Raw genomic sequence first — 13,309 nt, forward strand, 5'->3', positions numbered from 1 at the left:
ACATCTTTCCATCATGCTGGACTAGCTGGATTATTTGAAATTTCTTTCTTCTAAATGGGATGTTCTTTTCATACCCACATAACTCTCTGGCACAAGAGTGAAGATAACCTGAGACTGCTGTGGTGTAACAAGGTCTTACAAACAAGCACTCAACTTGAAAATAATACTGAATTAACAGAAGCTCTTCTCTTAGATCCTTTCCCTCTTTACTACTAATTTTTCCATTCCCAGCATGTCTTCATTCCAGAGCTGATATAACAGTATATTAAGGATATAATTTAATTCCCACATTTTGCCTATTATATAACATTAGACAAGGGGTTTTTTATATGTTATGAACTATTGTGTGATAATAATCTGAGCCTGCCTGCAAAGATTATTACATGAAGTCCTAGGACATAATAGAACATAATTTTAAAAATATGATGAGTAATACGAAGAGCAATGTTTCAGTATTTCAATCCATTACATTTGGTTGGCTGGTTTGGAGAACAAACTATTTTCTTGCAATTGGTGTATTCTTCTTTCTGTAATACAAAGTATTCACATTTGGTCCTTGGAATCTTTCATTTGTACTGATCTGTCCTGATTTTGGCTAGGATAGATTTAATTTTCTTCCTAGTAGCAGGTGTGGTATTACTGAATTTAGTATGAGGATGGTGCTGATAACACACTGATGTTTTAGAGACAGTGTCAGGAAAAAAAGCCCACATCTGCAATGAATCCTCCACTCACAGTTGTTTCTCCATGGTACCTGAGCTCCCATTTTTGTACACAGTGAAACCTTCATGTGGTTGGAAGCTATGCCACACATGCACAATAAGAACAACTTGCTTACCCTGATGTTACTGACCACAGAATACCAGGAAAAAGCTGAGGAGAAGGTGAACATCTTATTTTGATGGTGTGACTGTCTTCTAAAGTCCTTTTCATGCTTCCTGAGGTTTTGGGACTGGTGTGCTGTGCTGGCTAATCTCCTAAGGGATGGATGTGCAAAGCAGCTTTCCTGTGGCACTGAGCTCTCTGGCTGACACTTTCATCTGGTACACCAGAAGAAAAAATGGTAAACCATTACCAGATAGTAAACATTTCAGTGCCAGAAAGGGCAGCTTTTCACTTTGGCAAGCAGGAAGGCAGAAGGATGTAGGAAATGGAAACATTTACCTGACACAAGTCTCTAAACACAAGCACAGAGATGTGTCCTGGACAGAGGCTGGAGGGGTCACAGGGCCTGAAGGGGTCACAGGGCGCTCCCCCTGCGCCAGGACAGGACCATGGACGGCTCTGCCCGTCATTAATGATCAGGGATTCCACAGTCCAGCAGCACAGGCAGCACCACTCCTTGCCCTTGCCCACAGAGCTGTCCCAAAGCTGCCATCGTCTCACCACGAGGAAAGGGCTTCTTCTGAGCATCAAACTTCAATCTCTCTTCTAGAATTTCACTGCTGTTCATTGTGAACATGGAGAATGAACTATTCCTGTCCAACTTGCAGCAAAAAGACTGTGTGAGTTTTCTCTTTAATAGGTTTGAGGGGGGTTGTATACTGGGAAGTCCCTCAATTTGATTTTCACTGTCAAAGCATACCTGGAGTTACTTCTTTCCTGGCAGTTGTATCTTACTTTGCAACACTACCTGTATTATTTTGACATATTTGTTATTCTTCATGGCATTCACTCTTAGTAACCTGGACTTGTATTTCTTGGCCTTTTCATCTTTTTTTACAGGCCAACAAGGAATTTATTAGCCTATTTCTATCTCTTTTGCCAGGAGCCTAAAAACATTTATTGAGGAAATAAACTAATCATCTAGTTCTGTCCTTTTCTTCCCAATGTTGCCTGTTCCTGGTTCCTCACAGCCACTTAGCACTTTACAAAATTTGTACTACATCCCACCCTCCGCAAGTCAGAACACAATTTCACAAATGATACTGCAGTTGATAAACTACTACAGCAAAAAAATAAAGTTCCATTTACAACAATTCCTTCAATTTTTTTATTATCGACATTGAGATAAAATACAAAATGAGCTGATTCTAGCCATTGACTTTTTGTAGCCTTATATAACATCTTTCTCTCTCTCCCATTTTATATCTATACTTAAGCCATTTCTCTTCTACAGATCTGTTTCCAAATGTTCTTCTTCCATCTAATTCAAACCAAATGACTGGTTTGGGCCTAATCACTTCTCCCTCAATTACTTTAATAATGTATAGATTGCATTTGGTTTTTAAGCTTCCCGTTTCAATATACATTCCTAAACAGAAGTGTAATAAAAAATTTCCTGTTCTTACTGCAGAGTCCTGCTCCTGGCTCCTCATTTCAGAATATTAGGATGGAAAATATCCAGAACTCCCACTTCTCTGCAACGAAACAGAAATTTCTAGAGCCCGAGGGTAGTCAAAGTGACACAATTTTGTTTATATAGTCTCAATTGCCCTTAAATCAACATCTTCTATCATATTTCTTTTTTATTTTGACTCTTCTATTTGATCAAACACTTGATTATTTTGATGGGATTCTGCAAATAGTTTCATGACATCGGATGAAGATGTGATTGATACTGCAAGCATGAGATGAAGCATTGCAGACTGAATTTCATGACTTTTTAGTAAAAGGAAACTATTTTTCTTACTCCTTCTAGAAGCAAAACATAACAAGTGTCATTAACTGTGTTAATATTATTAAAATTCAGAAAAAAATCTGATTAAAAGAAAGCATGTGCTCTTGTTAGCAAGATGAATATTGAAAAACCACAGTGCAAGTTGCAAGGATCCCCCTCTATTTTATGTGAGGAGAGGTCAGTGAGATGTTGAACCAAAAACTATTAGTCCATCTCTGTAGTTTATTTTTTTTTCATTCATTTATTTTATTTAATCTGGTAAAATATCTATATATTTATATAGATATTTATAAAAATCAGAATGAGCTGCAACCTTCCTTAATATATGTGATTTTGGGGACTTTACTCAAATCTGATTGGAGTGAGTTCTTCACATTCTTTTTTCCAGTATATTTTCTGATTATTTCCTCCTCCCCATCACTTGTCATATCTCTCTGCCCATGTACTCAAAGCCATTAAAACCTCAAAGAGTCACCAGCCTTGCTGAGCTGTTTGGCCCCTGACACATCTGTACATGGCTCAAAAATCTAAACTAAAAATGAGCCCACACAATTCCCAAACATATTCTGCTTGTTGACAAAAGCATTCTTTCCTTCTTTCATAGCCTCCAGTCTTGACCATGAATTTATTAAAATATAGGAATGTTTCATACAGACTACCAATTTTTTGGATGCTTGGGAAGGGGATTAACCAGAGGAAGCATTATTCTGAAGCAAACCCATTTAATGCAAGGTTAAAAGTATTTGTTTCCATCTGCTCTGTTGGCAAAAAGGCTTTAAGGCAGCTAAGCCGGAAAAAGTCACAGAGCAATCATCATAAAATCTCACTGACACTAACAAGGGTTAGGATTCAGAATTCACTGGATTAAAACTCTCCTGGTACCTCACACACAACACAATGCCACTGCTTCAAGAAAGGATTGTGGGGTGGGTTTTGCTGGCTTCCCTCCCTCCCCTCCCCCCCAAATAAATACCTTAATTGTTTTAATTTATTTTCAGAATGAAAAACATGCATCTGCAAAACTCTACTTGCAGCATCTACTACTCAGTTTAAATTACCGTCCTTTTCAAGGATGGAGCTTTCCACTTTATGCATGCCAAGAGACATGATTAAAATCACAGGAGCTGCCAACATTAACGGGGAGCTGGAGGAATCCACCACAGAATATTTTTGTCTCATTTGCTGGCTCTCAGGAAGGTGATTAGCTCTGAGAACAAGCACAGTGTAACTGGAAAAGTGTATTTCTTTATTCCCTGGTCTCCACCATCCTGCCTGTCATGGAAGTTCCTTGGCAGTGACTGTCACTCAGGCTGGGCTCTGCAGTCAGAGGGGACCCCACAAGAGGTCAAAGCTTTGACCTCGGCACCACAGTCTGAGAGAATTAATAGGAAAAAAGCCATCTGCTGATCACTTCACTAATTACCTGGAGTGATTGTTATTGTCTTCACCTCACTTCTGCACACAGCCAATGTGCTCAATATTTAAATGCATTTTCCTGGAAATAGAATTTATCGATTGTTTGATGACACCAGGCTGGGTCACTTCCTAAAGGATGTGAAAACTGGGAAGCAGCAACTCCAGAAATGCAGTGTAAGAGCTGTGAATCAGAGCCTGTGAAAGATAAAGAATGCAAACTGCTTCCTTTGGCTGCTAAAATGTGTGTCAGAGCTTCCAGATTCCTATTCTGAACACTGACACAGAACTCAGTGGTGTTTCTCCACTTCTCAGTATACCAACAGCAAGAATTTGGTTCACTGCTGCTTTGCCTTGTGGGTTCTGGGACATTCACCATTGTCTCAAATTTCACAAAATTTTCCTTACATTTTTTTCTCTTTCATGTAAAAACTAATGAAAAGGAGATATTTCACTAACAACAATTTTAAAATTCTCTTTCCTAGGAAATCAGATGGGTTTTTTATTGCAGATAAATTTTTACAGGAGAAAAAGAACTTTTAAGGAGCTCTAAGGATGGAGCTTTTTCACAGTAATATATCTCCATCTGCTTGTGTAGTTTATTGTACGTCATTTTGTGTCTGTTTAGCCATGGCAAATTTAAGAGGCTGTGTTGTGCTATTGCCAGTTGGTTTGCTGGCCAATAAACCCAAAACGTCCCACATGGTGGAATCTAACAGTGCTTACCTGTTGCAGTGGGGATCCTGCAACACGCATATATCAAACCAGGAGTCCCGTGGAAAGGAAATATATATGGACAGACAGATTCTTGATAGCTGTTTCAGAGATGTTTATTTCTCCAGCCGCATGGCCGGGGCTCTGCCCAGGAACTGTTCCAGTCACCGGACCCGAGGGTCCTTCTGCCCGCGCAGGGAACACAAACCAACCAATGCGAACGAGGCTGAGCAGGGGCAGGGAAGCCCCGTGTCTGTGCCCTCAGGGCCCCTCTCCCAGGGCTACACGGCGGGGGAGGGACCCCAACACCTCACCCGTTTGTGCTTGAATTTTAAAACTGAGAAACAAGAATAAATTACCTGAACAATTGAGCCCACTATTTCAGTGCTAAGAGAGATGGCAAAAATGGATCAATAACTCATTTTTAAGGTGTTGATGTTTCAAGAACAAAAAATTCCTTCAGATTTGTGATTTCTTAGAGACCTTTGTAATTTTTAAATGAAAACCTTCTGCAATTGACCTGAAAGGCAGAATGTGAAATACTGTGTCATATATCCTGAAACTGTTTTCAAGTCTGTGCACCCACCCTGTGTTTTATAAAGTACATTTCTTCCCATGTCTACCACACTTACTGATATTAAAGCCATGTCCACAAGCCTCCATCCAGAAAGAGCTGGATAACAACCCAGTTCTGCTATTGACCGAAACTTTAAAGCTGGTTCTTTTTTGGTTGTTTCTGAGCTTCTGTTTGATGTTGTCGGCTCATTTTTGAGGGTTTGTTTGATGTTATTGGGTTAGTTTGAGTATGTTTTAAGTAAATTTTGCTGGGTGGCACAATCTGCCCTAGAAATATCAATAATGTAATAGCTGCAGCGAAAATCAGCATGTTATTCTTGCAGCACTTATAAAGTAGAAACAAGCAATTTTTGTATGCTTTAGCTAAACATAAGTTTAAAACACCCCTTTTTTTTACTGGAATGTGTAAAAGAACAGACCACGTGCTGGGAAGTTCAGCTGTAGCAAGTGATGTGCACGTATGCAAAAACCATGGCAGGGACACCGAGTGTTTCTCTGATTGGATGTATTCTCTGGGGAATATCTCTCTTTTTTTGAGGTGGGATGATTAGTGTTGGCATTAAATTTAAGCAGCGTTCAACCTCACAAGCTGCTTTGGCTTGGCTCCATGTACTTGCACAGCAGGAGATGAACCTCACTGCAATAAATATTTATCATTTCCAGTGAAAGTGACGAATTCCAGCCACAGGCCAAGGCTGTGCTGTGCAAAGCTCTGTAGAGACAAACACTCCCAGGTAGCACTATAAACAAACAGGTAAAAAGCGGGAGTAGGAACAACATAAAAACATTAAAATGATTTATCCAGCATCATGCAGCTAGTTAAGGAGCTCCTGTGAGTGAGATGCTGATTGTCTGACCCTCATTCTTGTCCTCTGACAACCACATGCTGCTTGTCCCAAACCCACAATCTCTACCACTCTGTTTGTTTACCAGTTTAACTTCACATCCAGGAATTACAGAAACTCAGTATTTCCCTGCTCCATACCTGTGCACTGCCAAACATGAGAGTTGTAGATGGATTAAGGGACGTGAAACCAACTGGAGCAAATAGAGTTAAATTACTCTGAAGAACAGGCTTGTCTGAAATTCTGAGGACATGATGGAGTCCCCAGATTTATGCCAGCTGATGATGTTACCACACAGAGTTTCAGATGTTGAAATTGTGTATAATGCCAGATCAAAGAATTCACCAGCTTCTCTAAATTTTATGCACCTCAGCTACCAGAAAGTCACAATTCCCTTGGCAATCTATGGCAGAATTTCACTTGCCTTAGACATAGAAAATTTTCCTAAATCTCTATCACTGTTCAGACATGACATATAAACTATAAAAGAGTTTTCATTTTCCCTGTGGGATATGACATCCCAGAAATCGTAGAACAAGAGATGAAGATGATGGTATCCTTAAGCTGCTAAGATAGAGTACTCTAAGCTGATATGTGGGTCAGAGGAACTAAATTTTTACATCTCTCATTTGTACAGAAAATATTTATGCTAGTAAATAATTAATTACATGAGATCCTCCTGGCAATTTTCATTATTAAATTAGTTATTAAATTATATTGCGTGTCTTGGCAAATAGCAAACAATTAACTGATGGCAGGGCAAATTTCAGTCTGAAGAATTTGGGGTTTTTAAGTCACCACCGGAAGAGCTCCAAGGTAACAGAACCCATCAAGACAAGATTGTTGGAGGGAGGTGTCTCCAGGTAGTCCAAATTTGGCTGTACATCCCACTGCTGCTGATACTAACATTATCTCTACTGTTACACTAATTATCAGCTTTGTTATGCTAAACAATCACTTTATTTTGGTAATGCAGGCATAATTCTGGATTAATTAGCTCAGACTTAATTGGACCTCAGGGAAAAACAAACCGAGAGCACACTGACAAACAAGCATGATTGAGACTGTAAAGTTGCAGGAATTTGCTAATAACTGTGTAGATTGACTTCCACAATGACTGATGCTTTCACACTGAAAAAGCAATTTTCTGCCATTTGTTCCAACTTCCTGTGCCTAACTTTCTGAGGTTAAGAGTAAAAATTTCAAGGAACCCACAAAAAGTGAGAAATTGTTGTGAGTTGCCACACTCAGTTCAAACCTAAAAAGAAGGTCTAGCTATGAACCTGAACCCAGACTGTACTTTTTCAGTTCCAGACCAGTTCCAGTTTCTCTCTCTGCTCTGTGCATCAGAGTTTGGTAGATATCAACTTTTTCTAAGCATCAATTATTACAAAATCCACGTGTGAGCTGCTTCCAACAATTACTAAGAAGTGGCAAAACTTTTCTCAGTGAAAGAATTCCATCACATTTTGAAGCCAGTCAAAACTCAATGCACTCCCTCTTGCCTGCCCACCTGCATTCTTCTTCCTCTCCATACTCTTTAAGTCAATGCTTAATTTTTCGTGGAAGGTAAGTTTTCAAATAAGCAAAAGAAAAATAAATTACCTGCTATGAATACACTGGGACTTTCCAGTGCTTTTTATTTTTGGGGGTTTTTTTTTACCACAACAAAAACTAATTGCTCCACAGCCCAATTGCCTGGAGCCTTCCACCTTATGAAACCTCTGTTATTAAGTGGTTCAGTTGTCAGAAGGATTTAATCCCTAATCAGTCTTTGCACTGAGATTGTGCAGGCTGCCAGACAAGTGCTTGGTTTTAATTCACTGCATTTGGTCTTGATGTGTGTCTGCACCAGATGCAGCACATGGGGAGAAAACAAAGCTCCATCTGGGACACTTTCCTGCATTTCAGCTCTGCTGCTACTTCATGAGCAAACCACGGGTTTGTCTCGTTCTGCTCTCCCAAATGGCGTTTCCACAGTTGCCCTAATTAGTAGATGGGCTTATTATTAACTTAGATTTTGTATGATTTTAACTTTCCTGGAAGCCCAAACAAAGGCAATGTTTTAATACAATTCTTCCAGCCAAAGTATAACATTGCATTCAAAAAGCTTTTTAACTTTTTGTTTGTGCTGTCCTGATATTTTCTATATTGGTCACTACCTGTGAATAAACATCATCATATCCCCACACACATTTTATAGCATGGACTGGATTATTTCAGCATCCAGCTCTGGCCATTCTGGGTTGTCTGCCTTTATGAAGTTCATAAGAAAGCATTTTTAATCAACAACATGTGCTTTACCCAGGCTCAAATACGAATTAGTGTTTCTTCTTCGAGTTCTTCCAATTCAATTGGCCCCTATCAATTAAATTTCTCTCTCCTGATCCTACAGCTTGCTCTTGAAGTTAATCCCTTAAACTTTCTTTAAGGAGCAGAACATCTGAGTCCACCAAAAGAATCTGAAAGCAAACATGGAGTTGAAAGCAAAGAAACTTGCACAGCTGTTTGCCATGTTTCCTTAGCTCAGATGTTCTTAGAGAGAGTTTGGAGCACAAACATTAAGAGCATTCTCTGGTGGAACCACTCAGATGAAGGATTTAGATTTTATGTAAAAACTGCTTCTAGCTTATATAAACTAAGAAAACAGAAAACAAAAATCAAAACCAACCCAAACAACAAAAGAAACTTAGCACTGAATATGCAGAGAACCTGAGGACATCCTGATGAACCTCAGAGGTCTAAATTGTCTTTGCATCAGACTTCTCAAAATTGCTGCTCCTCCAAGAGGCATTCATGAGGTGGGTGTGATGCTACTGGAAGTTTATTGTTCCTTTCACTTTGAATTGTTTTAACGTAACCTCCAGCCCTAATTCAGATGCAATTCATAGTCACCACGATGATGATGAATTGTACAAGTGTCAAGCTACTTTAAAAACTGAATCTGGTTTAGTTTCAATTAGTAAGGTCTCTGTCCTGTTCAGAAACCAGCTTCAGTTTTGCATGTACTGATTGCCTGTTGTCAACATTTGAGAGATAAATATATATATTCATATATATTCCCAGTCCACTGTGTCTATTCAAAACTCAGGGAGTCAGTCAGCAAAACCATATAATTTGTTTTCAATTACTTCTACAAGAAGGTCTTTACTTCTTTGAAACAAAAGCAAGTTCAGGGCAGCCCATGATTCTCTACACTGCGAGAAAAACTGATAAAAGTATTGCATCAAAAAAACCCAAAAATAGATGAAAAACATTAAATCAGGGGAAAATAGATCAAAGAGACTGTACCAGCTGTTTTCAAGGAAAACAGCTAAAAATGCTTTAAAACCTAAAGGGTTCACAGCAATTTTGTGTCTATTTGAAATTCATTGTAAACAACAATGAAACTTCCACAAATTTTACCAAATATCAGATACAAGTAGACAAGGACATGTAATTGCATCCTCAGCTGACAGTCTGTGGAAATGAAAGGAACAAATCATGTAACTCATCTCCCCAGAGTCACTGAGAAAATAAAGTACTTTTGCTCCCAGACTTCATCATTAGTTACGAACCACTGGCCCACCCTAATGGATATCTGACACTCTTTCCTTACAGGTGAAGCTCTTTTCTACAGAGAGAAACAACATTTGCTGAAATTTCCATTATTTCTGCTCATTGAACTTGTGCCAGGACAAAGGAAAGTAATTTAATCTTTAATTTGAAATTAATTTAGTGCTTTCAGCTTAACAGGGAAGAGATCCATACAGGCTGTAACTAGCAGTTCATGCTATTTCCTTGTGCTCTCTCACACCTCTGCTACAGCTTAATCTGAGCTTCTCTCTGGGAAGGTTTCTGTTCCTAAATAAGCATCCTTGACATCCCATCTTGTCTGGGGTGTGATTTGAATAACAGCCTTCAGGATGGGTACCTATGGCCCCACTGAGCTGTGAAATGAATCGGACACAGGTAACAGCTTTTCTGTCATCCTGGCATGAATTAAAAATGCCTCAGCCCCCAGCTGCTGACAGACATAATTTATCCTTGAGAATTTGGGGGGGGGAGTCCTGGTGAACACACAACTTTCCCTCAGCAACCATGGCACAGCCATCAGAACTGAAGAACCTCAAATGTCAAACTTCCCTTTTTGGATGCTGCTCCAGGAAAGGGGGGAAAGGATGTTGATGTTTAAACTTCTGGGAGGTGGAAAAATTTGCTTCCAAGTCACTGCTTATTATAACAACTGCTGGCAAAAAGCAAATTTCTGTCTGGATTGGAATGCTTAGGTGCCAAAAGTTGTGATGATGATTCCTGCAGCCTGATGGGCTGGAATTCACTCAGGTATTAAGAATAAACAAACTGGCAGAGTTACAGTGAGTAGGCTCAAAACCACATCCACATGAGCAGCAAAGCCTTAAGAACTCTTGCCTGGTGTTTGGCCCCCTGCTTCCTTAATTCTAACCTTTCAAAAAAGAAAATCTGAAAGATTCCCCAAACTCCATAATTGCCTGTGGATGTATCATTTTCTTCTAGCTTGCCTCTCCTCCACCCATTTTTTTCTTAAATCTTTTGAAGCCTCGTACTTTGAGTCACTAAGAGATGAAGAATAAAATTATGTCAGAGAGAATAGAGAGCAAGGTGAGAAAAAAGGTGGGCTGCATGATCTGTTTATGGACCCATGCAAACATGTGAAATGAGTCACTGTTCATGAAACTGAGTGATCATAAAGGGATGAGATACAACGAAGAGGAGGAGGAGTAGTTGAAAATGTTAGTGTGTTAATTGAAATCTGTTAAAAAGCTACTTTAAAGTAATTAACAATGACTACAAAACCACTAAGACTGTGCAGTACTGTAATTCTTGAAAAATTTTCCCCCACACGAGTACAGTCATTATATGATCATAACCTAGTACGAAAATCACCACAGCAAAATTCCCAGAGGAACATAAAATCACTGCCAACTAACAGGGTTGCTTCTGGCAAAGGTATAAATTGGATGCAGGGAGCAGGATGATTACAGCTTCACCTTTCAAAAAAGTTCATGTTGATCCCTTATATTTTCTCAATTTCTGTGTATTGAATGTTTGCTGCTGTTCTTTAATAATCTAACATACATTGCTTTAGGATTTTTAAGCAATTGCCAGTGCTCAGTTGTATTTACAGGCTACATTTGCACAGCTCTGGGGAGCTAAACTCAAGCATTAATCAGTTTTAAACTTTGAAACCTTTTCCTTCAGGGATTTGGACTAATGCATTTCATGCAAACTGTTCCTTGCTTAACCAGCATCAGATATTAACTTTTTTTTTTTTTAATAAAGAAGGACTTCAAGAATATTCACTGAAAACACAGCATTCCTCAATTTTCTCTGTAAGAACATGGACTCTGCTGAGGAAGGAGCTGACACACAGAACCCTTGGGTCAGTAATATCTAATCTTGTGACTGTCAACAGAAATCATTTGAAGAAAAATTGTAACCTTTAGACTGAATTTAGATTTCTAGAACAATTTAGAGGGGAAAAAAAACCAATTTGTATTTGTTTTAAATAGCAGACAACCAAGACTAGGAAAATGCAATATGTTGATTTGGCTCCAATTTTGTTAATGACAAAGTCATTAATGGAGCCTAACCCTGTCTCCCTCATCTCCCCATGCCTGGGGTCTGAGACACAGGTATTTAACTATTCAAGTTACAGTAAATTTGCTGTATCTGGAGAGAACCTAGAACACACTGAGCTGCTGGGAAACACTTTGTGCTTTCCTGGGTAAAATTCACTTTATTTTTCACTGGCATTGCTAGATCTGTGTTCAGTCCTTCCACAAAAATTTTGAAACCTTGAAACTCAGCCCCAGCTGTGCAGGTCGTTCCAGCTTTTAAAAGCCTGCAACACTTTTGCACAGCATCTCCTGTATTATTAACACCATCCATCTTTCAGATATTCATGGTTACAGCAACTGTTTCTTTCCATGACACTTATACAGCCTGTTCTACACGAGAGATAAAGAGGCTGCAACTCAGCTGTGGGTTTATACAGAATAAAGATATTTAAGATCATCTTTTTTCCCTAATGCTGCTGAACCAGAAGAATGAAAGGGTTCAGTGGGGTTTTTAAGTCTCCTGCATTCAGCCCACACTCACAGAGGCAAGGAAGAAGAGTGCTCCAAGCCAATAAATGGGTCAGCAAGGCCATGGGGAGGGGAAGTGCTCTGTGCTCAGTGAAACACCAGTGGATGGCTCATGACATGGAATGAGAAGGGGATCAGACTCCACCCTGGCATTTTTGTGGAATATGAAGGGGATCAGACACCACCCCGGCATTTTTGTGTCACAGCCTGACCTGTCATCTCAGGGCAATGCAGCCCCAAGGACATGCCCCCAGTCCACAATACAGTTGTGCCAGATTGAGTGCTTGTAATTTGCTTTGATCTTTCAAGTTCATGGATATTCAAAAACTTCAAGGATCACGGAATTCAGGTGTTTCTTTTGCTCTCATTCCATGAGAATCTGAGATAATGTGATGAGGAAGAACAGCCCTCTTTCCATGCAGCTCACCAGGCAGATAACAAACGAAGTTCTGTGCCTCAGACCTGAACTCAGAAAAGCACAAAGAGCAGATGGAGCAGGCAAAAATGGAGCTTTGACATTTCTGCCTCCCGAAACTGCCAGACAAAAGACATGGAACCAGCAATTACAAGCTCAGTCTGTGAAAACCAGGTGGGAATGGGCTGGGTGGTTTGTCTCAATTCAGGCAGTAGGAACAAGGAGAAAGTGACTCTCTCAGCAAAGAAAAAGGTAAGAAATTGGCTGTACAGGAGTTTTAACAGTACAGATAGAAGGATGAGCTCAGACAAATATCATTGTTTGTCCACTTAGGGTTACCTGGTGTGAAGTGAAATCCCCCCCAGAAGAGGCAGCCTGGCAGATGCCCACAGGATCACTCAGAGATTCCCTGTCCCAGACTGAGCACCAGGCTGCTCCTGGCACCCACAACATGCCAGGAGAGAGATGTTTCTCTTTTCACTCATAATTTCTATCTCCAGCTCACACAAAAGTTCCAGATCTGCCTTCCCTAGAGCTTCAAACAGACAAAAAACCCCACTCTAAACAATAGATAACAATAACGATAAATCATCATCACTATTATTTCTAATAGTAATAG

The sequence above is a fragment of the Corvus hawaiiensis genome, chromosome 8 (genome assembly GCF_020740725.1).
Source record: "Corvus hawaiiensis isolate bCorHaw1 chromosome 8, bCorHaw1.pri.cur, whole genome shotgun sequence".
NCBI classification, from domain to species: domain Eukaryota; kingdom Metazoa; phylum Chordata; class Aves; order Passeriformes; family Corvidae; genus Corvus; species Corvus hawaiiensis.